This window comes from Salvia splendens, chromosome 21, assembly GCF_004379255.2.
Source record: "Salvia splendens isolate huo1 chromosome 21, SspV2, whole genome shotgun sequence".
Taxonomy (NCBI): Eukaryota; Viridiplantae; Streptophyta; class Magnoliopsida; order Lamiales; family Lamiaceae; genus Salvia; species Salvia splendens.
In genome coordinates, this window is record NC_056052.1 from 12852782 (window position 1) to 12879910 (window position 27129).

Sequence of the window (27129 nt, forward strand, 5' to 3'; positions counted from 1 at the left end):
GTGTTGTGTGTGAATTTCAACTCTTTTGGACGAAAGATGAAGTTTTGGTGAATTTTTAAAGTTGACTGCGCTTTTCTGGCAGAAACTGTTTTCTCGACCAGTAGGTTACGTCTTTTAATTGACCGACTTAAAAGGGGTATTTTGACATGAAAATTAAACTGGAAGTTATTTGATGAGTCTTCTTCCTTGTGGTAAAATTCTAGCCCCAACGGAAGTGGGGTGAATTTTTAGTAAATTTTACAAAATGATTGCGCAGTGCTGCCAGATTCCTATCTTTACAAAAACACTATGTTACTATAAGTGAATTACATGATTGATATATGTGATGACGTGATGTGATGTTCAAAGATGGGAAAAGGGAAAACGATAGGGACATGCATAATATTAAGTCAATGGTTGTGACTGATAAGTCATATATATTATCTAAAGGTGATAACTCGTGCTCGAAGCGTGATAGCAAAGGAAAGGCAGTAGTTGAAACCAAAACGGTCGAGGTGGGCTACTTTTCTACCCTACACTATGTGTGGGTTTCTCTTTTACTAAAAACTCTTTTACGTATGACTGTGGAGCTATAAGGGTGGTTTTAAGCGATTATCATGCCGTGATTTGTTTTAACGTGCCTATCTGATGTGGCTGTTGCCACTGTTATATAAATCGAATTCGGGTCCTCGTAGGGCCGCAAACCCTACTTGGATTAGTGTACACCTATGGTAGACTGTGTGCTAGCGTACGGGCTGGCCGGTCTAGTGACCTGGTTTGCGGCCGCATTCCTTGTCATGTATTGGCAGATATGGACGACGATGGGGAAAAATGACTGCGCAGTCGCTATTTTGAACAATGGAAAATATTTTGGTGCCTCGGGCCTTTCCAAAGTAAAACCCCGATGGTTACTTACGTATGGCATGATAACATATACTTTTATTTAAAATATTTTCGGGCATGAGCCACTGAGTATTATTTTTATAGTACTCAGCCCTGCATATGTTTTCTCTATGTACAGGTTGAGCAGCGACGAGCGGTTGGTGGTGTTGAGCAGAAATAATAATATGGTTGTTTTGAAACTTCGAGTGTCGTTGTGTCTTCATACATGACTTCACTCTTCTCTTGGATGCTTCCGCTGTGATATTTTCCTTACGTACATTTTTACTTAACTATGGATCTTTTTGATTAAATGTTGAGAACTCGTTACCCTTTTTATTAATGTCAAACCTTTGGTCTTTTCATTTATTTTAATATAGATATCGTTGGTCGTTTAATTATTAGACTTAAATTTTGGTCAGACTTTTATCGAAAACCCTAGCCTTCTAAGCCCGTTCATTTAAACCCCTTTAAGTCGCGATCGCCCGTTTTTATTAACCCTAGGGGGGCGGTCGTGACAGTAAATGTTCTATATTTGTATACTTTGTGTATAATGTGTGTGTTTTGTGTTCAGTATATTGAGTCCGTTTGTTTAATTTATAGTGTGTTCAATGTGTATTTTGTGTTCATACGTTGTGTATAGCGTTGTATTACGTGCAATGTATGTGTTGTATGTGTATTATGTGTGTAGAGCATGTATTTTATATATAGTGAGTGTCCAATGCGTATATTTTGTGTATACTGTGTTTATTGTGTGTGCCATATGTTTATTTTTGGTATGTGTTGCGTGCATATTTTGTTTATAGAGTCTGTGCATATTTTGTACTTTTTTTATAATGAAAGCAGTGTGTTACACATTGCAGTGTGTATTTTTTTTTTGCATGGTTAATGCGTGTATTTTGTGTATAGTGTATGCATATAGTGTGTATAATTTGTACTGTGTAGTGTATACTCTGGGCATACTTTGTGTAGTGAGTCTGTTTTGTGTATAGTGTATTTAGTCAGTTTGTTTTGTTTATAATTTATGCAATGTGTATTGTGTGTATTTTGTGTTTATACTTTCTGAATAGTGTGTATTTTGTGCAATTTATGCGGTGTGTATTATGTGTTGTGTGTATACTTTGTGTCTAATGCGTGTATTTTTTGTATAATGTGTTTTAAGTGTGTTATGCATATGTATTTTATAATATATGTATATTTGTGTATAGTGTGTTTTTGTTGAATATGTACTGTGCGTATTTTTTGTGTGTAGATGTTTGTATTTTGAGTATAATGTGGCGTGTATTTTCTGTATGCATGCCCAGTGCATGCATTTTCTGTAAGTAGTTTGTGTATTTTGTGTATAGTGTGTATAGTGTACATATTTTGTTTATAGTTTGTTTTGTTTGTTTGTTTTTTATAGTATGTGAAGTATATGTGTTTTGAGTATAGCGTGGGTATTGTGTGTAAACTATATGTATAAAGTCTGCGTATATTGTATATAGTGTGTAATGCATATTTTGTTTAGGATTTAGAGTAGTAAGTGCAGTGTGTGTATAGTGTGTGCAATGTAATTGTATATTGTGTGTATATGTGTGTGTGCAATGTGATTGTGTGTATATGGTGTATTTATATTTTGTGTATAGCGTGTGTATTATGTGTATATGCAGTTTGTTTTCTGTGTTATGTTATGTTATGTTATGTGTGTGTATTGTGCTTTTATTTTATGTATGGCGTGTGTCTAGTGCGTGTATTTTTTTATGGTTTGGTTATAGTGTGTGCTATGCGTATATTTTCTGTACGTGTGTATTTTGTGTAGTGCGTCAGTGTGTGTTTTGTGTAGTGTGTGTATTTTGTGTGTTGTCTGCTTTTACTTGTAAAATGTCTAGGGCGTGTATAACGTGCCTATTTTGTGTATAGTATGTGTAGTGTATGTGTTTTTTTGTGTGTGTTTTTTGTGTATAAATTTATTTGGTTTGTGTATAGTTGCAATGTTTTATAGTGTGTGTGTTTCATTTGTAATTTGTGTGAAGTGATTGATTATATTGTGTATATTGTGTATATTATGTGCAATGTAGTATACATTTTGTGTTGTGTGTATGTGTGTTTGGTGTATATTGTGTGTGCAGTGCATGTATTTTATGTATAATGTGTCTCGTGTGCTATGTGTCCCATATGTAAATGTTCTATATTTGTATACTTTGTGTATAATGTATGTGTTTTGTGTTCAGTATATTGAGTCCGTTTGTTTAATTTATAGTGTGTTCAATGTGTATTTTGTGTTCATACGTTGTGTATAGCGTTGTATTACGTGCAATGTATGTGTTGTGTGCGTATTATGTGTGTAGAGCATGTATTTTGTATATAGTGAGTGTCCAATGCGTATATTTTGTGTATATAGTGAGTGTCCAATGCGTATATTTTGTGTCCAACACGGTTGATCGTGACTAGGGGAGGATTAAAGAAGCGGGGAAGAAAGGGGAAAACAACACAACTCGACCATAGCTCGAAACATACGGGAATAGCTTGAATAAAATCAGAGTTTCTCAATAATCAACAACTCAAAACAAATATTATCTCAACAATATTTGGCGAAAGAAACAATATTCAGCGGAAGCATTTCGAGAGTAGAATAATGCTATGTATGAAGACACAACATATTCTAGACATTTGATAGACATTCTTCACTTTTATGCTCAACACCCACCGCGCTCGTCACATTCTCACTATCATCCTTGCACATTTGAAACTTCATTTAGTCCTCACTATCATTCTCTTCTTGAGATCTTAATCATATTCTTGTTATTCTTATCATTTAGGGAAAACGATAGGAAATACTAATCATCCAATTAGAGATAAAATGGTTCACACATAGTTTCTCTAACGTTTCACGTAGTTCCAAGAAATAGAAAAAGTTTCATGGTCCACCGGTCTCCATCCTCTATCTCGATCCTCTCGTCTCATATCTCGTTAATTTAGAAATTTCACCCCACTTTCCATTCTCGTTCGTTTTCATCGTTCAGGAAAGCAATAGGTGAGTTTTCAAATTAGAACTACGGTTCGCGTGGTCAACTAGGCCTACATCTTAGGCACTCTAAGTTCACAATACATTTTATCATCTCATATCTCAACATCCATCATATTTTACACATTCATACTTCAAGATAATCAAGTATAACCTCATAACACATTTGCATTTCAAACAAAACACTCATGCACTTCACATATATGTTTGAAACAAACATTTTTAAATGACTCACTTTTTTTTCTCAACAATTTCAACATTCTCAAAACAACTCATCAAATTTCACCTTTCATGTAAAACACTCCATCATTCCTCTTCACAACTCGCTCTTTCCACAAACATCATAAATTACTTCTCAATTTGAAACCAATCCCTCACGGAAAGATTTTACTTCATTGTTCGTATAAACATTTTTCTCCTCTTTCATTCTCAAAATTTTTCTCATCTTCCTTTCTTTAAAACTTTCGCATAAAGATTCTCATAAAATTAAATTACCTCTTTCACGGTTGAGCGTGGCGAAGCGGGATGTTGAGCCTTCAAAATTTAACCTTTTTTTTTAAGTCTAGCAAAACAAGTCTAGACTAAGACTGAAAAAGACTCTCGGGTCCAGAGCGGAAAGAAAAATTGCTCTGATACCACTCTGTCACGCCCGCATTTTCTAAGGATAGAAAACACGGTTGATCGTGACTAGGGGAGGATTAAAGAAGCGGGGAAGAAAGGGGAAAACAACACAACTCGACCATAGCTCGAAACATACGGGAATAGCTTGAATAAAATCAGAGTTTCTCAATAATCAACAACTCAAAACAAATATTATCTCAACAATATTTGGCGAAAGAAACAATATTCAGCGGAAGCATTTCGAGAGTAGAATAATGCTATGTATGAAGACACAACATATTCTAGACATTTGATAGACATTCTTCACTTTTATGCTCAACACCCACCGCGCTCGTCACATTCTCACTATCATCCTTGCACATTTGAAACTTCATTTAGTCCTCACTATCATTCTCTTCTTGAGATCTTAATCATATTCTTGTTATTCTTATCATTTAGGGAAAACGATAGGAAATACAAATCATCCAATTAGAGATAAAATGGTTCACACATAGTTTCTCTAACGTTTCGCGTAGTTCCAAGAAATAGAAAAAGTTTCATGGTCCACCGGTCTCCATCCTCTATCTCGATCCTCTCGTCTCATATCTCGTTAATTTAGAAATTTCACCCCACTTTCCATTCTCGTTCGTTTTCATCGTTCAGGAAAGCAATAGGTGAGTTTTCAAATTAGAACTACGGTCCGCGTGGTCAACTAGGCCTACATCTTAGGCACTCTAAGTTCACAATACATTTTATCATCTCATATCTCAACATCCATCATATTTCACACATTCATACTTCAAGATAATCAAGTATAACCTCATAACACATTTGCATTTCAAACAAAACACTCATGCACTTCACATATATGTTTGAAACAAACATTTTTAAATGACTCACTTTTTTTTCTCAACAATTTCAACATTCTCAAAACAACTCATCAAATTTCACCTTTCATGTAAAACACTCCATCATTCCTCTTCACAACTCGCTCTTTCCACAAACATCATAAATTACTTCTCAATTTGAAACCAATCCCTCACGGAAAGATTTTACTTCATTGTTCGTATAAACATTTTTCTCCTCTTTCATTCTCAAAATTTTTCTCATCTTCCTTTCTTTAAAACTTTCGCATAAAGATTCTCATAAAATTAAATTACCTCTTTCACGGTTGAGCGTGGCGAAGCGGGATGTTGAGCCTTCAAAATTTAACCTTTTTTTTTAAGTCTAGCAAAACAAGTCTAGACTAAGACTGAAAAAGACTCTCGGGTCCAGAGCGGAAAGAAAAATTGCTCTGATACCACTCTGTCACGCCCGCATTTTCTAAGGATAGAAAACACGGTTGATCATGACTAGGGGAGGATTAAAGAAGCGGGGAAGAAAGGGGAAAACAACACAACTCGACCATAGCTCGAAACATACGGGAATAGCTTGAATAAAATCAGAGTTTCTCAATAATCAACAACTCAAAACAAATATTATCTCAACAATATTTGGCGAAAGAAACAATGTTCAGCGGAAGCATTTCGAGAGTAGAATAATGCTATGTATGAAGACACAACATATTCTAAACATCTGATAGACATTCTTCACTTTTATGCTCAACACCCACCGCGCTCGTCACATTCTCACTATCATCCTTGCACATTTGAAACTTCATTTAGTCCTCACTATCATTCTCTTCTTGAGATCTTAATCATATTCTTGTTATTCTTATCATTTAGGGAAAACGATAGGAAATACTAATCATCCAATTAGAGATAAAATGGTTCACACATAGTTTCTCTAACGTTTCGCGTAGTTCCAAGAAATAGAAAAAGTTTCATGGTCCACCGGTCTCCATCCTCTATCTCGATCCTCTCGTCTCATATCTCGTTAATTTAGAAATTTCACCCCACTTTCCATTCTCGTTCGTTTTCATCGTTCAGGAAAGCAATAGGTGAGTTTTCAAATTAGAACTACGGTCCGCGTGGTCAACTAGGCCTACATCTTAGGCACTCTAAGTTCACAATACATTTTATCATCTCATATCTCAACATCCATCATATTTCACACATTCATACTTCAAGATAATCAAGTATAACCTCATAACACATTTGCATTTCAAACAAAACACTCATGCACTTCACATATATGTTTGAAACAAACATTTTTAAATGACTCACTTTTTTTTCTCAACAATTTCAACATTCTCAAAACAACTCATCAAATTTCACCTTTCATGTAAAACACTCCATCATTCCTCTTCACAACTCGCTCTTTCCACAAACATCATAAATTACTTCTCAATTTGAAACCAATCCCTCACGGAAAGATTTTACTTCATTGTTCGTATAAACATTTTTCTCCTCTTTCATTCTCAAAATTTTTCTCATCTTCCTTTCTTTACAACTTTCGCATAAAGATTCTCATAAAATTAAATTACCTCTTTCACGGTTGAGCGTGGCGAAGCGGGATGTTGAGCCTTCAAAATTTAACCTTTTTTTTTAAGTCTAGCAAAACAAGTCTAGACTAAGACTGAAAAAGACTCTCGGGTCCAGAGCGGAAAGAAAAATTGCTCTGATACCACTCTGTCACGCCCGCATTTTCTAAGGAGAGAAAACACGGTTGATCGTGACTAGGGGAGGATTAAAGAAGCGGGGAAGAAAGGGGAAAACAACACAACTCGACCATAGCTCGAAACATACGGGAATAGCTTGAATAAAATCAGAGTTTCTCAATAATCAACAACTCAAAACAAATATTATCTCAACAATATTTGGCGAAAGAAACAATATTCAGCGGAAGCATTTCGAGAGTAGAATAATGCTATGTATGAAGACACAACATATTCTAAACATTTGATAGACATTCTTCACTTTTATGCTCAACACCCACCGCGCTCGTCACATTCTCACTATCATCCTTGCACATTTGAAACTTCATTTAGTCCTCACTATCATTCTCTTCTTGAGATCTTAATCATATTCTTGTTATTCTTATCATTTAGGGAAAACGATAGGAAATACTAATCATCCAATTAGAGATAAAATGGTTCACACATAGTTTCTCTAACGTTTCGCGTAGTTCCAAGAAATAGAAAAAGTTTCATGGTCCACCGGTCTCCATCCTCTATCTCGATCCTCTCGTCTCATATCTCGTTAATTTAGAAATTTCACCCCACTTTCCATTCTCGTTCGTTTTCATCGTTCAGGAAAGCAATAGGTGAGTTTTCAAATTAGAACTACGGTCCGCGTGGTCAACTAGGCCTACATCTTATGCACTCTAAGTTCACAATACATTTTATCATCTCATATCTCAACATCCATCATATTTCACACATTCATACTTCAAGATAATCAAGTATAACCTCATAACACATTTGCATTTCAAACAAAACACTCATGCACTTCACATATATGTTTGAAACAAACATTTTTAAATGACTCACTTTTTTTTCTCAACAATTTCAACATTCTCAAAACAACTCATCAAATTTCACCTTTCATGTAAAACACTCCATCATTCCTCTTCACAACTCGCTCTTTCCACAAACATCATAAATTACTTCTCAATTTGAAACCAATCCCTCACGGAAAGATTTTACTTCATTGTTCGTATAAACATTTTTCTCCTCTTTCATTCTCAAAATTTTTCTCATCTTCCTTTCTTTAAAACTTTCGCATAAAGATTCTCATAAAATTAAATTACCTCTTTCACGGTTGAGCGTGGCGAAGCGGGATGTTGAGCCTTCAAAATTTAACCTTTTTTTTTAAGTCTAGCAAAACAAGTCTAGACTAAGACTGAAAAAGACTCTCGGGTCCAGAGCGGAAAGAAAAATTGCTCTGATACCACTCTGTCACGCCCGCATTTTCTAAGGATAGAAAACACGGTTGATCGTGACTAGGGGAGGATTAAAGAAGCGGGGAAGAAAGGGGAAAACAACACAACTCGACCATAGCTCGAAACATACGGGAATAGCTTGAATAAAATCAGAGTTTCTCAATAATCAACAACTCAAAACAAATATTATCTCAACAATATTTGGCGAAAGAAACAATATTCAGCGGAAGCATTTCGAGAGTAGAATAATGCTATGTATGAAGACACAACATATTCTAGACATTTGATAGACATTCTTCACTTTTATGCTCAACACCCACCGCGCTCGTCACAACTCAACCTGCACATTTTTAAAAAGAAATGCAGGGCTGAGTACTTGATGCACTCAGTGGACTCATGCCGAAAACATTTTCAATAAAAATATTTATCATGCCATTAACGAGTGACCTCGGGGTTTTAACTTTGAAAGAGCCCGAGTCACTAAAACATTTCACTAACATCATCATCGCCATCAGCCTCAACATCATCAACATTACCATACCATATCTGAACATACATGACAAGGAATGTGGCCACATTCCAAGCCACTAGACCGGCCAACTCAAAGAGATAGCGCGCGATCTACGGGATGTACACTAGCCTAAGTAGGGACTCACTCCCTAGTCAGACCCGAATTCGATTAACCATACATGGCAAAAGCCACTTCAGATAGGTCACATAGCAACACAAAAATATGGCATGACAAACATATTTCGCAAAAATAAATATACTTAGGACATAGTCCTTATTTAAAAAGAAAGCCCACCTCAAGTTCTTAATCCGCAATTATTTCCATTCCCTTGATATCACGTCTCGCTTGCAAGGAATCACCTTTAGCATTTAAATAACACATAAATCAACACAATGAATCAAGTAAATAAATAAGATGCATGCACCCTAATTAAAATCATTTATCTCGTTTCTCGGTTTTTGATTATTCGGCGGCCGCCTAAAAGTTCCTCCGTTGGCTCCTCGTATTTTCCATCACAATGTAGAATTAAAGTCCCCAAAATTATATAAGCGCATGATTAAATTATCGCAATTATTTCCCTTTGAAATTATACGGACTTAGGATAAAATTATTCATCCTTCGAAATATTCCGGGATTAATTAAATAATTCATCACGATTAATTATCGGCCCAAAGATTTAATTAATCTGGCCCACAATAATTATTTACTTTCTAGGCCCAAAAACTAATTATTTCACCCACCTTATATCTCCAAATAAAACTTGAGCCCAACACAATTAAAAGATGGAGCCCAAAAATTTCAAACTCAAAACCCATATACTCCCTTCCACCATCGGCCTCCCTCATCCCTCCTTCACTTTCTCACCAAAAGGAAAAAAATTCCCAAATCAAGATCCCAAACTGTGTTGCTTCACTCCCGTCTCCTTCAATTCACTCTTCACTGTCCGCCAATCATCGCCGGCGTACGACTACCCATGTCGTCACTCCTTCGCACCAGCCACCGCCGTTGGTGAACCGCCGCCATCGTCTTACTGCCTCACGAACTCCGTCGGCGTCGCTGGAGAGAAACGCCCCTCCGTCGTCCGCTGCTGTACCGTCGAAGGTCGCACAGAGCCGTCACCAGCCGTTGTACCCGACGCCGCTACAGCCGTCGTCTGCCGCTGCCCGTCGCTGCTGCTGTGCAGTCTCCTCGCCGAAGGTCGCCGTCCCAGGGTCAGGCCGCAGCAGGAGACGCAGCGCAGTTCGCAGTGCTGCACATCGCCGTCGCCGTCATCCGCCGTCACCGCTTGACTGCTGTACTACCCCGAACGTGTTCGGGCAGCCATCGTTCATCACCGAACCAACCCCGAAACGTCCCGAAACCAAGCCTAACAGCCCCGTACAGCCCCGAAAGATAAGTTTCCTTTACCAAGTTCTTTCGCATTTCGATTTAACCGTGGGAGTGTTCAATTATGTTAAATGCTTGAGTTATGCGATTAGTTCGGATGATGGTATGCTTATGCATAAACTGATGATTGAAACTCGAAATTGGGAGGGAGTATACCTTCAATTGACAGATTGTGAAAAAAAAAACAACTCGATGAATCCCTCGGCTTCTATTTCAAATGTCAGTTTCTCCTCAACTGTGAATTCAAGAATTGGTATCATGGAATTAAAATATGGAGGTTTGTATTCATGGAATTGTGAAGAAATTACCTTTGTTGGATAGACAACCACAGATCAAAAACTGGAGTCTTGAACTCACAGTTTCTCTCTATTTTTTTTTTCAGATTGTTGGTAGAATGAGGAAACTGATTTGTGAAGGGAATATTATTGAGAGAAGGTAGTTGATAGATATGGGAGAGATTCATGGAGTGAGGGGAGGGCGGTTTCAACGTGGAGAATGGAATGGAATTCGATTTTCTCTCTCTCTCTTTTTGAACGTGATTCTTATAATTTGGATTTGTTTTGATATTTTATTTGCAGATCACGGAGGAGGAAAATCTCTGCAGTATCTTTATTTAAAATTTGAACTAAGGAATATTTGGTGACCAAGTCAACTAGGAAAATTAGTTAGATTAATTTGATTCACGGTCCTTTCAAGAACACAATAAAAAGGGTAGAAAAAGTCGGGGTGTTACATATTATGTGTTGTGTGTATACTTTGTGTCTAATGCGTGTATTTTTTGTATAATGTGTTTTAAGTGTGTTATGCATATGTATTTTATAATATATGTATATTTGTGTATAGTGTGTTTTTGTTGAATATGTATTGTGCGTATTTTTTGTGTGTAGATGTTTGTATTTTGAGTATAATGTGGCGTGTATTTTCTGTATGCATGCCCAGTGCATGCATTTTCTGTAAGTAGTTTGTGTATTTTGTGTATAGTGTGTATAGTGTGCGTATTTTGTTTATAGTTTGTTTTGTTTGTTTGTTTTTTATAGTATGTGAAGTATATGTGTTTTGAGTATAGCGTGGGTATTGTGTGTAAACTATATGTATAAAGTCTGCGTATATTGTATATAGTGTGTAATGCATATTTTGTTTAGGATTTAGAATAGTAAGTGGTAACTCGATAACATGATGTTTTCTTCCCCAAAAGGCATTGGGGACATCATTATAGACCCTTTTGACAAAATTATTTTCTATTTCCTTGATTTTAGAAATATATCTAGGGTTTTGAGTTGTTCTTCAATTCTTTGGAAAGGTAATTCTTCTTTCAAGAATCTTATTTGGCTTTGTTTTTGGGCAATACTATTAATTTGACTAAAAATTGAGTTTCTTTGAAGATTAAGGATTTCTTGCTTCTTAACCGGGGATATGAATTCAAATATAATTTCTCTTCCCTGGATCCTAGTGGTGATACCTTTGTCGTTAACATGAAAGGGATAGATTTGAGTTAGAAAGGGTGTTCCTAGGATCATATTATAAGTAATATCCTCAACAATTGTAAAAATATTCATGAAACAGTATCCATTATTACAAATATGTGCTTTGGAGAGTTTGTACTTAATTTTTAAGGGGTTATTATTGGTCGTATAAAGTTTCTCTTTTGTTTTATCACAATATTTAGTAGGGACAATCCCTTCTCTAATAATATTATGGTCAGCTCCTAAGTCGACCAATGCCATTATATTAGTTTTGAAATTATTAATAACAAGAGTAATATTGACATGCCATTTTTGATAATTAATTTCTTGGATTACTTTAATAGAATTGGTTTCTTGATGCTTATCAGGGTTGTTCCAATTATTAATTTCTTTATTGTTTTCAATAATAGACAGTCTTGTCTCGATATCAAAGTCTTTTTCTTTTAATTCAAAGAATTCTTTATTAATTTTTTTTTTAAGATTATTAATTTCACTTGGGAGATCTCTTGTTGTTATTTGCTTGGATATGCTTTGGTAAGGATATTTTTCCCATAACTTATTTAGACTAAATTGTTCATTAATATTAATTTTCTTAGAAGTGGATGGTTCTTCAAGAATTAAGTCTTTGAGTTTAATAAGATATTCATCTCTAGTTTCCGCATCAGGGATTTCTTGGATAAGATCAAAAATAACTTATTTCTTTTCTTTAGAGATTACTTGAATGCAGTTTTTACAGATATCCATTTCATGTTCTATGCTACTATGATAGTCGCTATCTTCGGAGGTATTTTGAATTTCTTCGACTTCAGACTCACTTTCTGAGCTAGAAAGGGCCTTTTCTTTCAAAAGATTATTAATTTGTTTATAGATTGTCCTAATATTCCTTTTCTTTTTCTTCCAGCTGAAACCTCGAGAATTTGTATGACATGTCAAATATAGGAGTAATACAAAGTGACGTATTTTATTTTAGAAAATGGTGTGTGGCTAAAGAATAAACGGCCTGACGTGATCGCCAACATAGCAAATATAATACTCCTATAATATTTATTTAATTATTTAATCAAAGTCATGATAGTACATATAGTACTATTTAATTAGGTAAAAAAAATTGTATTCCAAACAACCGGATTATAAAAATAGTAAAAAGTGACAAATTTAAGGGTCTGTAGGAGTAAAAATTTATCAGATGTCACAATTAAATGAGTTGTTGGAAATCTGTTACAATTATAGTTTCTTCAATTATTTGAGGTTTCGAGAGGGGTTGAGAGATTAGGTGGCATAGGTGGTAATGGTTAAGTTTTTTATCTTGATTTCTTTGTGTGTGGGAGTTGATGAGGAAGTTTGTTTATTTAAAGTTCAAAACTTTACTGCTTTTACCTAGGTATTGTGGTCGAATAGGTTTCTAAAAAATGTTGTCCATCAAAATTTTATTGGAAGATGCAACATATATATTTCAATGAAATTATATTTATCTTGGATTAAAACTGCATTGTTTATCAATGAAACTAATTTATTTTTTAAAGAATGATGTACTTATAGTATCAATGAAATTATAACACAGAAATTAATGCACAATTAGTAAGCATGGGAGGATTAGTGTTTAATGATTTGTAATGATGCGTCATAGTGGTATAAGTTGTAAATAAATTGATATATATGGGTATTGAGTTAGGAACAACTTTCCATAAAAGGAAACTATCCATATTTTTAAGGGATGGACTAAATTGGGAAGTGCACATATGAGTGACTAATAACATCACGCATTGGTTACCTTAATTTTAGGCTTTGTTAACCAAAACTGTCATTTATTTCCATATTATCAGTACCTAATAAAGTGTTACTCCCCCATCCCATACAAATATGAGCAAATTGATGTGGCACAGAAATTAATGCAAAATTGGTAAAATAATAGAGGGGAGGAAAATGTTAATTAAAGTACTGTTAGTGGATATTGAGATCCATATTATTAGTAGTGTTTAATAGTGGTACAAAGTGTAAATAAGTTGATGTATGAAGGTAATAATTGGGATAACTTTCCAAAAATGGAATGCATATATTTTTGTGGGCCAAAAGAAAATGGAAAATGGAAAATGGAAAATTTCAACCTATTTGGACGAAAGATGAAAGTTTAGTGAATTTTTGAAATCGACTGCGTAGTTCTGCCAGAAATTGTTTTCTCGACCAGTGTGTTTCGTCTTTATTTGACCGACCTAAAAAGGTTATTTTAATGTGAAATTTTATCTGGATGGTATTTTATGTGTTTACTGCATTGTGGTAAAAGTTTAGCCCCAACGGAGGTCGGATGAATCTTTAACGAATTTTACAAAACGCTTGCGGTGTGCTGCCAGATTCCTACCACGATCAAATGATCTTGATGATTAAGTTTTGAATATTATACATGATGCATGATTTTGAGTCGGTATTTGGGACTGATTGTGATACTCATAATTCAAAGGTGATAACTCGCGCTCTCAGCGTGACAGCAAGGGAAAGGAGATACTTGAAATCTAAGCAGTCGAGGTGGACTTTCTTTTAAATAAGGACGATGTCCTAAATGTTTTATCGATGGGATATGAAACTATGTTTATCATGCCTTGTTTGAATTTTAACGTGCCTATCTGATGTGGCTTTTGCCACTATTATTTAAATCGAATTCGGATCCTCGTAGGGCCGCAAACCCTACTTGGATTAGTGTACACCTATGGTAGACCGTGTGCTATTGTACTGGCTGGTCGGTCTAGTGACCTAGTTTGCGGCCGCATTCCTTGTCATGTATTGGCAGATATGGCTAACGTATAAGGGAAAATGACTGATCAGTCGACTTTTACAATGTGAAATGATTTTGAGTGTCTCGGGCCTTTCTAAAGCTAAACCCCGATGGTTACTTACGTATGACATGATAAACAAAATTTTTTTATGAAAATATTTTCGGCATAAGTCCACTGAGTATTTCTATAGTACTCAGCCCTGCATGTGTTTTCCATATGTGCAGGTTGAGCGGCGACGAGCGGTTGGTGGTGTTGAGCAAATTAAACAAATTGATAGTATTGTCTTGAAACTCCGAGTGTCGTCGTGTCTTCACACACGACTTCACTCTCCTCTTGGATGCTTCCGCTGAAACCTGTTTTACTTATTTTTGGTTGATCTTGATACTATTTTGATTTCCTTTTCGAATCTAAAGACATGATATGTTTTTTAGCACGTTGAACCCTTGTTATTTTGAATATCAATGATGATACTAGGATGGGTGACCCCCTGGGAAGTCCTTGAGTTGCACCCCTTTTTGCGAGTACGTCAATTTTTTTCATCATTTCAGTTGCTCTTACTGAGGTACGAAAATCGATGACCTGCTAGTGGTTGAAGAGTGCGAAGAAGGAAGGCACGAAGTTCTTCGCGCACTGATAATGAGCGGGTCCCACAGCCTTAAACGTGCCGAAAAGTAGCCTTTAAGATCGAAAAGTGCCCAAAACGGCTCGAAACGACCATTTTTCTGCCCCCGACATTAGTGGCGGGCAAACGGCTGGGGACGAGGAATCCTAAAATTAAGGTAATTAATGCGTGAGGTTATTAGTCACTCATATGTGCACTTCTCAATTTAGTCCATCCCTTAAAAATATGGATAGTTTCCTTTTATGGAAAGTTGTTTCTAACTCAATACTCATATATATCAATTTATTTACAACTTATACCACTATGACGCATCATTACAAATCATTAAACACTAATCCTCCCATGCTTACCAATTTTGCATTAATTTCTGTGTTATAATTTCATTGATACTATAAGTACTTCATTCTTTAAAAAATAAATTAGTTTCATTGATAAACAATGCAGTTTTAATCCAAGATAAATATAATTTCACTGAAATACTATATATGTTGCATCTTCCAATAAAATTTTGATGGACAACTTTTTTTAGAAACCTATTCGACCACAATACCTAGGTAAAAGCAGTAAAGTTTTGAACTTTAAATAAACAAACTTCCTCGTCAACTCCCACACACAAAGAAATCAAGATAAAAAACTTAACCATTACCACCTACGCCACTCAGCCTCTCAACCCCTCTCGAAACCTCAAATAGTTGAAGAAACTATAGTTGTAATAGATTTCCAACAACTCATTTAATTGTGACACCTGATAAATTTTTACTCCTACGGACCCTTAAATTTGTCACTTTTTACTATTTTTATAATCCGATTAATTGGAATACAATTTTTTTACCTAATTAAATAGTACAATATGTACTGTCATGACTTTGATTAAATAATTAAATAAATATTATAGGAGTATAATATTTGCTATGTTGGAGATCACGTCAGGCCGTTTATTCTTTAGCCACACACCATTTTCTAAAATAAAATACGTCACTTTGTATTACTCATATATTTGACATGTCATACAATTTCTCGAGGTTTCAGGAATTGGCGGCGGGATGTCCCACGAAAAAGGTAGACGAATTTGATCGAGTTTGTCTTCTGTGTGCTGATATTCTTAGATTTCTTGTCAAGAATTTTATATTTTTAAAGCAAAAAAGAAAATGAAGGCCGTGAGGTTTATAACGGATTTACGAGAATTCATTGATTTTAATAAAGATATATTAAAATAAAAATATTGAGTACAGAATGAATATAATAAAATGAAGGATAAAGTGGAAATAACTATATTTCCATTTTAGAAAATGTAATAATTAGAATAAGATATTAAAAATATGGCGCCATCTCATAAACTACAAACAAAAGAGAAAGAAAACAAATCAAAACTATTTTTACCACAGACTCTGAACACTAACACTAAGCACGCCATCCATCCCCGGCAACGGCGCCATTTGAAGTGCGGGAAGAGCTAAATCGGATCGTGTGTGTTTCGTGTGCTTACAAGGAACACTAATACAAGTGCTCGGTCAAGACACCGCGCTTCTTAAATCCACTGGATCACTAGGTCCAGGAACCCAAGGAACACAGAGTGTTGTTGTCGTTGGACACGCTCGACTCTCCTTAAAAAATTAATCCCTCAACCCAAATTACTATTAAATTAGTATAGGGAAGTGGGGTCGATCCCACGAAGATGGATTCGTGAGTAGTGTTTAGAGACTCTGGAAACAAGCGGCTGCTGCCACGCATAGGGTTGAGGTTTATAACAACTACCACTAGACCTAGGCACGGAATTTAAATGCTACACCTAAAAACAGAATACTTGTAAAATCAGACATTAATACCGAAAGAAACAATAGCTAGCTAGACCGTGTAAATGATTAACTAAATATGACTAGGCAGGAAGAATTAAAAAGTGGGGACCAGGACATTCAAATAAGGTAAGTACGGTAAAAGCTGCAACTACAAACTCATGCAATTTCCAATCCCACTCAGAAACGTAAATGAAGAAAACAGAGAATACTCCTAGATTCGAACAGAATATAGAAATCGAGACGCCGGAAACTCGCTACGAATCGGAAGTACATCAGATCTACATAAACTGAACGAAATGAAATGAAAACACGTAAGCTAGGCATAAATTAAAACACGCAACTGTCTCCCTTCTTTGCTGGACCTGGCGAAAATCTTCACATACCTGGCTTAAAACGCGTGTTAGACCCAGAAATTTCACGAATTAAAGCCCTAGACCTATGCATGAAATTAGCCTTATCAAACTGCTCACACTTAAACCATGCTTGTCCTCAAGTATGAAAGACAAGAAAATGAAATAAGGCGAATTTCAATGCACGGTTCCCAAGAACGATCCTACAAACAAGAATTAACAAAAACAAAAACCTAGACCTAGAAAACTAACAGACTCAGAAAAGAAAATAACACACAAAGAACACAAAACACAACACATAATCATGCACTAGCTTCAACTTTTAGGCGACTGTCCCCACAAGCTTAAGTCTTCTCCGATCGTCTACAGTCTCCAAATCCTCCTTCTTCCTCCGTCAACCCAAACGGTTCGTCAGTTTGTCAAGAAACCTATGGATTTCCTAGCGATTAGGTCTACAAAAATATAAAACAAACAATACACACTGTACATAAAAAACTAAATACAAATATTATAAAACATACTATGCATACTCGGCACATACTACGAATGTTACACACACTATAAATAAAATACACAAAACATATGCACAACATAAATACATACACACATTGTGCACACGCTACAGATACTATTACAAAATAAACTATTTATACACTCTGCAACAAATGCACAAATAAAATACACACCTAATACACACGTGGTACATACTACAAACATTTTAAAAGTTATAAATAAAATACACAAACACAATATAAAACACACAATATTATAAAACATACAATACATATGAGGCACATACTACAAATAGTAATACAAAATACACTACTTATACACCATACAATAAATGCACAATTAAAATATACAATTTCACACATGGTACATACTACAAACATTAAACACAATATAAATAAAATACACAAACACAATATAAATAAAGCACACATACACACACAACTGAATGACACACTATAAAAAAATGAATAACACTACATACATACTATGTACTATACATCATAGCACACCCTCTGCGCATCACACATATACGCCTACAAACAAGAATTAACAAAAATAAAAACCTAGACCTAGAAAACTAACAGACTCAGAAAAGAAAATAACACACAAAGAACACAAAACACAACACATAATCATGCACTAGCTTCAACTTTTAGGCGACTGTCCCCACAAGCTTAAGTCTTCTCCGATCGTCTACAGTCTCCAAATCCTCCTTCTTCCTCCGTCAACCCAAACGGTTCGTCAGTTTGTCAAGAAACCTATGGATTTCCTAGCGATTAGGTTCGCTCGATCACTCATTCCTCACCAGGGATGTTAGGATCAGAAACGCTCCAAGGTTAAAGTTACACCACTGATGCATTGGGTTATGAGAGTTTCCCCTTTTTATTATCTCCCATCTTTTCTAGGTAAGGCAATTATTTCCTAGGTCAGGTAATTTTTACTTCCTGCCCTTAGATAATTAAGCTCCTTTTTCTCTTCTTTTATTTTCCCCCTGGACTTCGTCCAGCTTATACCTCCTTTTTTTTTTCTCCTGGACTTCGTCCAGCTTATACCTCCTTTTCCTGGACTTCGTCCAGCTTATACCTCCAGCTCTGGACTTTGTCCAGCTTATTCCTTCATAACCCATTTTTTTTCCTTTATACTCTACTCCCTAAGCATCAAGTGGCTGCCCATTTTTTACAAGTTAGCTCAAAGTGTTTAGGCTTATAACTCACTTTATAGTAAGGCTGCACAGCTAGGTTATCTAAGGTATCCTCTATCGTCCTCACTTCATCCAAACCGCTTTTAGTTTATTAAGGAAGAGGGCACCAAAGTTGACATGTATCCTATCTTCAATCGCTCTCACTAAGGGAATATTTCTGCCTTATTGTATCCACTAGCTCATGCAACACGTAACACACAGACAAGACCTAAAAAAAAAAACTATAAGACTTACAGTCACAGACTGCACCTATTCCCTCCCCTCCCACTTCACTCAAGCTTGTCCCCAAGCCATCCTAGTGAAGGGGGGTAAATAGGGAAGTACAAACATGTAAAACAGAAAATCAAACAAACAAACAACGTGCCAAAACAAACAAACTTCTCACACTTAGACCGTACACCGGGCTAAGTGGGAGAAAGTACAACGACCAAAACCAAACATGCAAAACAGCTCAACCCCTTCTCACACTTAGACCAGAAATTGGGCTAAGTGTGGAAAGTAGCAACACATATGTACAGAGCAAGCATGCTGGCACAGAACATTAAAACAAACAAAAAGCAGAAACAGAAAGCAATAAAAGGCGAAAAGTAAAAGTTACTTGGGTTGGGGGAAATTAATTCGGGGTCTGGCCCCCTTGGGAGCCAGACTTGGGCGGCACAGCCTGTTGGGTCACTTTAGCTTTCTTTCTTGCCGGTGATTCCGGCTTCTCTTTCCTCTCGTCAGTCTGTCCGGGTACGGTCTTCATCAAGGTCATGGGTCTAGTAGAGGACGAAGTGAGTAGAGGCTTGGTGACTTGTGGCTGCTTCCGGATAGATAGATCTCCTGGACTTGGCGCCCTGGGTCCGCCACTAGGTCCAGGAAGTATTATTGGTGCGTCCGGGAATTTCTCGCGCAACCACTTCATCATTGCCATCATTAACGTGACACCCTCTGCCATCTTCTCAGTGCATCGGGTCGACATTGCCACCAGATCAGAAACGCGCCCCTTGAGGGCCACCATTTCCTCCTTAACCGTCTGAACCTCCGATCTCATTTCTACCATTCCCGTTCGTACTCCGGCAACTTCCTTCCTTACTCTCTCAGCTTCACCACTGTCTTTTCTTTTACCCCGCAGGGCCACAATCCCTTCCATCACTTTTTGAATCTTGGATCTCATCCAACTGACTTCCTTTCTCATTGCATCCACCTCCACAACTAGCTTTCTGGCTTCACCTGCATCAGCAACGTCCTTCACACCCGCCACCTCTTGTTCCTGTTTGATCTGGGCCTCCGATTTACCAACTTCGTAAAAGCAGACATCCCTCTTGTGCATGATTAGCAGCCCCTTGTTGAAGAAGTACTCCATATTGAAAACCTCGGGGGGTAGACACATCTTCACCTCCCGGCAAGCCTTGTGGATCTTCATAATCACATTGCGTTGCAGATAAGCTCCCAGAAGGTGGCATGTGTATAGATGCCGGGAGGGATTGGCAGTTACTTGGTGGCAGGCTTGAGCTAACCAGTCGCCCAAATGAACACGTACACCCGTGGCCATGCACCAGGTAAAGTATAAGTCGGCGGTTGTCAAGGCGGTGTTGGCTGTGCCCATCAAGTTGTAGCTAATGAAGGTTTGGGCGAACCTCAGAACCCTGTCTTCGATGTGGTGAGCCTTCGAACAACTAGTTTTAAATTGACCCACCCTCGGATGAGTCAAGAACTCCCATGCGCTCTGCGTTTTGAAACCTGGCGTGAGTTTTGGTGGACCAACCATTCTCTCATTCCATAAACCTTCGTCATCTTCCATACGCGTTAGCAGACCCATCCGTAGAGTCCACTCCCTGATGCTCATCACATGCTCTTCATTGAAGAGCCGGAAGTTAATGGAATCGGCATCCAAGTCGGTGGTGGATTTAAACCGGAAAGTCGAGAAAAATTCTCGTGCCACGTCTATCGGAACCTCAAGGGTGCTATGCTTTAGCAACCAGTCAAAGCCGATTGCCTCTATATACCCCCGAAACTCGTCATTGCTTGAGATCCCCTTAAGCTCTGCTAAATCGTACTTCTTTCCCGATTTGGCATGTTTCCCCACGGTACTCTTCTCTGCATATATCGCTGTACGTTTTGGGTCATCAAACTTCCCCATCGCATTCAGCAGTTCCTTAGTTATCCAGATTTCTTTCGGCTCAAAATTGAGCTCCACTCCTTGATCTTCCTCGGAGTCTCTGGACTCATTAGGGCTTTCCGACTCGGCATCGGACGATATTTTAGCAGGTGGAGAGGGAGAATGGTCGGCGGACTTCCCTCTTGCTTTCTTGGTCGAGGAAGGAGCGATCTGCTTCCCCTTCCTCTTCCTCTCGGCCGCGCGTCTGCGCTCCTCCTCGTCGTTCTCCCCATCGTCAGGTCTGGGAGAATCTGCCTGCTCAGGTGCTGCGGCCCCTCGACCCAGCATGTCCTCCTCCGTCTGCTGGACGGTTTCGTCTATCTCATCACGCAGACTCCGACGAGCCTGCCTCCTTGCTTCCCTTGCGTTTACCGGTGAATCGGTCCCATCAGGGACATCAGTCAGATCCACCATCAGAGTCATCCCGTCGTCAACGGGTTCTTGTGCCTCGCCAGATGCGAGGTCGTCTTCCTTCCCAATCAATGGGGTTGCCCCCTCGATGTAAACAGGGGTCTCTACCCCACCCGGACTTCCCGTAACAAATTGGGCTTCGGTGCCCTCAACCACTCCTGGGGTTTCCCCGCCGATTGTCTTTCAGAAGTTAGGGCTTCGCCGCCCGTTGGAAAATCGCAACCAACAACAGGGGTTTCCCCCTCGACCAACTCCTCCAAAACAGGGGTTTCCCCCTCTGTAAATTCCTTCACAACAAGGGTTGCCCCCTCCTCAGTGACAGAACCTAACCTAGGCTCACTTACGGCCAACAACTCCAACCCCGCGGTCAGATCTGCTTCTTCTTCGCGAGATTCTGCGGTGGTTGGTTCTTGAACAGTGACGGCTTCTTCTGGTACAGCGGTGGTGGGTTCTGCGGCAGCCACCGGTTTGGGTGTTGAAACCCCTAAAGTTCCCGGTTGTGATACGGCAGATGTAGAAACGGCTGGTGCAGATTTCCCCATTACCTCCGCGAACATGGCAAATGCCTCCATCGCCTTTTCTGGTCCCCCAAATTTTTGTAGTATCTCCGCCATAAACGCCGCCGCACTTGAATCGGCGGATCCTGAAGTGTTTCCGGTACTCGGCTTGTTATCCATGAAGAATTCTGTAGAAAATCTTGACAAAAACTAAGGCAGAAATTTCTTTGATTAGGGTTAGAGAAAGAAAACCTAGAGAGAAGTTTGGGGAATTCTGGAAGTAGAGAGTGAGTGAATAAGGGAAAATGGAAAGAGAACACGGTTATTAACCGATAGGTATGGGAGAGGACGGTTTGCAGGCGGTTGCAGGCATGACGCTAGCGACTGCACGCCTTCCCATAAAGGTGTCTTTTGAAATTTGAACCGGTGCCAACTCCCTCCAAAACTTTACTTCTCAACTCCTCGCCCTAGCAAATTCCTTCTACAAAACTGTACTCAGGAAAAAAACATTAAACAAAAACTTGAAACGCCAGACTCCTCGGTTTTAGGGTATGACAGTATCAAAAACATTCCCAAAGAGTCTGGTATTTCGAAAATATTTTTGGAAGATTATTTTTTTTGTTTTGTTTGGGTTTTTCTAGATTTACGAAAAGCGATTAAATATTTACAAAATTTCTTACGAGTGTTCTCAAGATTCCCCGGGTCAGGGTATAAAAACCTTTCAGTCAGTCGACCCAGGAAATCTTTAAGAACACTTCCTTCCTAGACCCGTTTGCGGATATCAAGAAGCGCGTGTAGCGGCACTTCGTCCACTACACACATCTCCGAGGCATCCCTAAACACCTTCAGACGATGACCATTGACAAGGAAAAGAGTAGAGTTTAAATAACTTCCCTGGATTTCTACTGCTCCATTTGCACGCAGACTCACAACAGTGTATGGCCCAATCCATTTGGACTTTAACTTGCCGGGCATTAACTTGAGCCGGGACTGGAACAGGAGAACCTTCTGCCCAACTTGCAGTTCCTTAGTCCGGAGATTTTTATCATGCCACAATTTGGTCTTTTCCTTGTACCACATTGCTGACTCGTAAGATTCAAGTCGCAATTCTTCCAACTCTTGGAGTTGCAGTTTCCTCCCTCCTTCACAAGTTCGAGGACTCATATTAATCTCCTTGACCGCCCAGTACGCCCTGTGCTCAATTTCCACCGGTAGGTGACACATCTTGCCAAATACTAACCTGTAAGGAGACATTCCAATGGGCGTTTTATATGCTGTTCTATATGCCCATAATGCATCATCAATTCTCTTGCTCCAGTCTTTCCTCGACGGATTCACCATTTTTTCCAGGATCGCTTTGATTTCTCTATTTGATATTTCCGCTTGGCCGTTGGACTGAGGATGATATGGTGTGGAGAGGCGATGGTGAACTCCGTATTTTTTCATTAGAGCTTCAATAGTCCGGTTGCGGAAATGCGTCCCATTGTCAGATATTATAGCTCTAAGGAACTTCGCTACCTCTTTAGCTTCACACGATGCTGTTGCTTTTGCCTCTATCCACTTCGAAACATAATCTACTGCCACAAGTATGTAGGTGTTTCCGTATGAAGACGGAAATGGACCCATGAAGTCCATCCCCCAGACATCGAAGATCTCACATACAATTATTGGAACTTGTGGCATTTCGTCCCTCCTGGAGATTCCCCCGGTCTGTTGACACCTCACACAGTTCTGACAGAATTCAAAAGCATCCTTATTCAACGTGGGCCAGTAAAACCCACTGTCCAACACCTTCCTTGCGGTCTTCCTAGGTCCAAAGTGACCTCCACACGCTAGGGCATGGCAATGGTTCAGCACATCCCTTTGTTCCCACTCTGGGATACACCTCCGGATAACTTGGTCGGCTCCCATTCGCCACAAATACGGGTCATCCCCAGAAATAGTACTTGGCCTCACTCTTCAATTTCATCTTCTGGGCCCGGGAGATTTCTTGGGAACTGGGTACCTCTCCAGTGACTAAGTAATTTGCCAGGTCAGCGAACCATGGCTCAGAGTTTGTCTGACATTTCCCTTTCTCGGCATCCCCTGGACCTATTAATGCCATGAGCTTTTCCCAATTGATGGGTCTAGGGAGTTCTTCCAGATAATACAAATGCTCCTCGGGGAATGCATCTGGAATTGCTTCCTCGGTCTCTCCTTGAAAGATACGACTTAGGTGGTCAGTCACCTTGTTCTCAGTTCCTTTCTTATCCTTAACTTCCCAATCGAATTCTTGTAAAAGTAATACCCAACGGATTAATCTTGGTTTAGACTCCTTCTTTGCCAGCAAGTACTTAATAGCTGCATGGTCCGTGAAAACGATCACCTTCGACCCCAGCAAATACGGACGAAACTTCTCAAATGAGTATACCACCGCCAGCATTTCTTTTTCGGTGGTGTCATAATTCTTCTGAGCTTGATTCAGTGTTTTGGATGCATAAAAGATCACATAGCTTTTTCCATCAATTCTTTGACCTAGCACTGCTCCCACGGCATAGTCGCTTGCGTCACACATAATTTCAAAGGGTAGATTCCAGTTGGGCGCTCTAATAATGGGCGCAGATACTAGTCTATCTTTCAACAACTGAAAAGCCCTTTTGCACTCCTCATCGAACTCAAACTCCACATCGTTATGCAATAAGTGAGTGAGTGGTTGAGCAATCTTTGCGAAATCCTTTATAAACCTCCTATAAAATCCTGCATGCCCTAGGAATCCTCTCACCTCTTTCTGATTCGTCGGGTAAGGCAGTTTCAAGATGACATCGATTTTTGCTTGATCTACCTGTATGCCTCTTTCCGATACCACATGCCCTAGGACAATTCCTTCAGGGACCATAAAGTGACATTTCTCGAAATTCAAAACCAAATGTTTTTCCTGGCACCTCCTCAGCACTATATCCAAACTCGCCAAACACGAGTGAAATGAATTCCCGTACACAGTGAAGTCGTCCATAAAAATCTCGATGCAATCCTCTAGGAGATCCGAGAAAATGCTCATCATACACCGTTGGAAAGTCCCTGGCGCATTGCAGAGACCAAACGGCATCCTCCTATAAGCGTACGTTCCAAAGGGACACGTGAAAGTTGTCTTCTCTTGATCCTCGGGATCCACATAGATTTCAAAATATCCACTATATCCGTCCAGGAAACAAAAATATTGCTTACCTGCCAGCCTCTCCAACATCTGATCAATGAAAGGTAGCGGGAAGTGATCCTTCTTAGTAGCCTCGTTCAGCTTCCGGTAGTCAATACACATCCTCCACCCAGTAACAAGTCGAGTGGGGACCAACTCATTTTTATCGTTCTTAACTACCTGTATTCCTGACTTCTTTGGTACCATATGTACAGGACTAACCCATTCACTGTCTGGTATGGAATATATTATTCCTAGGGATAGCAGCTTCAATACTTCCTTCAGCACTTCTTCCCTCATGTTCGGATTCAACTTGCGTTGCAGGTCCCTACAGGCCTTTGCTCCTTCTTCTAAACGAATGTGATGCATACACATATCTGGACTGATTCCAACCAAGTCAGAGAGCGTCCACCCAATGGCTTTCTTGTTTCTCCTAATTACATTCAGCAGTTCCTCTTCTTGTCCCTCGGTCAAGCTGCTGTTAATAATCACCGGGAAGTTTTTGTTCTCCTCCAGATAAGCATACTTGAGCCCCGATGGAAGTGTTTTCAATTCTTTCTTGGGGATATCTTGTTCCTGGGACAAGGGATTTTTTTCTGTTGTCATTCCTTTCTTAGACTCAGCAGAACTGTTCATGCTCGCCACATAAGGTGTCTTCCTTGACCTAACTAGCTCCGGACTTGTATAGAATTCCAGAATTGCTTCTGCTAGTTCCTCATCTGATAACTCATTTGTGTTCATTGTTTGACACCAACTGGCTACTTCTCTATTAATGGCATGACCCATCTCAGAATTCTCGATCTGTTCCTGCATTAACTCTGTCTCAAGATATTCCTGGACCAAGGGGTTAATAACATCTATAGCATACAAATTTTCAACGTCAAGAGGTCTTTTCATAGCCTCATCTATGCTGAATGTATATTTCTCCCCATTGTAATCAAGGCAAATAGTACCGTAAAAAACATCAATGATAGTTTTAGCAGTCCGTAGAAAAGGTCTCCCTAGAAGTACTCCGCCAGACTCTGCAGACTCATTATCACTCATCCTTATCACATGGAAATCAGCTGGGTACAAGAAATCATGTACCTTTACTATCACATTCTCAAGCACACCTTCAGGACAAATACATGACCTGTCTGCCAATTGGATCACAACTTTCGTGTCCACCATGCCTACCCCTACTAACCTCTTGTATACAGATAGCGGTAACATATTTATCGACGCACCTAAATCACACATAGCATGCTCGATTTTCACGTCACCAATAGAGAAGGGTAAGGTAAACATACCTGGATCATTGCATTTTGAAGGCATCCTCCGCTTTTGAATCACTGCCGAGACATTCTCGCCTATCAAAATTTTCCCACTGGGTCTAACCTTTCCAGCTATAAATTCCTTGATGAACTTGCTAAACACCGACAATTTCAAGGCCTGCAGGAATGGTAGATTAATGTCTAGTTTCCCAAAAATGTCCATGAAATCCACCGGCTCTTCTTTCTTCTTCTTGGCTTCCCCCCGGCTCGGGAAAGGCTTCAATCGTTTCCCTGCTCCTGTAGAACTGTCAGCTGAGAATTCTCCAGTCTCCTCCCTTTCTGCCTTGTTCTCAAATACTGGCTCTGGATCGAGGAAGAATGGCTCAGTTGACTTAGGCAAGGGTTTCTCCAAATCTCCCATCTTAAGGTCATCCTTGACCAAAGAACTTTCTCCTTCCAAGTCCCCAGACCAAGGAATAGTATCTTCTTCCTTACCTTCCTTGGGGCTTATCGCTTCCTTCGTTCTCACCACTGGCCCATCATATGGCTTCCCGGATCTCAAGGTAACCTGACTTATATTCGCTCTATCTGGTGGCCTTACTGAGGCGGGAATCTTTCCCTCGTTTCCTCTCATATCACTCAAAGCAGTGGCTATCTGGGACAATTGTTTAGCCAGCATATCCATGGCTGCCTTTTGCTCCTGTTGAGCATCTTGAAGCTTATGCACTACGTCATTGTTCGATTGCAGGTTGCTTTGCATAT

At 38.9% G+C, this 27129-nt stretch overlaps 1 long non-coding RNA gene across 1 annotated transcript; it reads left to right on the plus strand.

Annotated features, from left to right (window-relative positions):
• Nucleotides 1-9619: 9619 nt before the first annotated feature.
• On the plus strand, nt 9620-10776 carry LOC121784525. Its single transcript, XR_006046725.1, has 2 exons — nt 9620-10458; nt 10564-10776. It is a non-coding gene; the product is annotated as an uncharacterized LOC121784525 (long non-coding RNA).
• The last annotated feature ends 16353 nt before the right edge of the window (nt 10777-27129 follow it).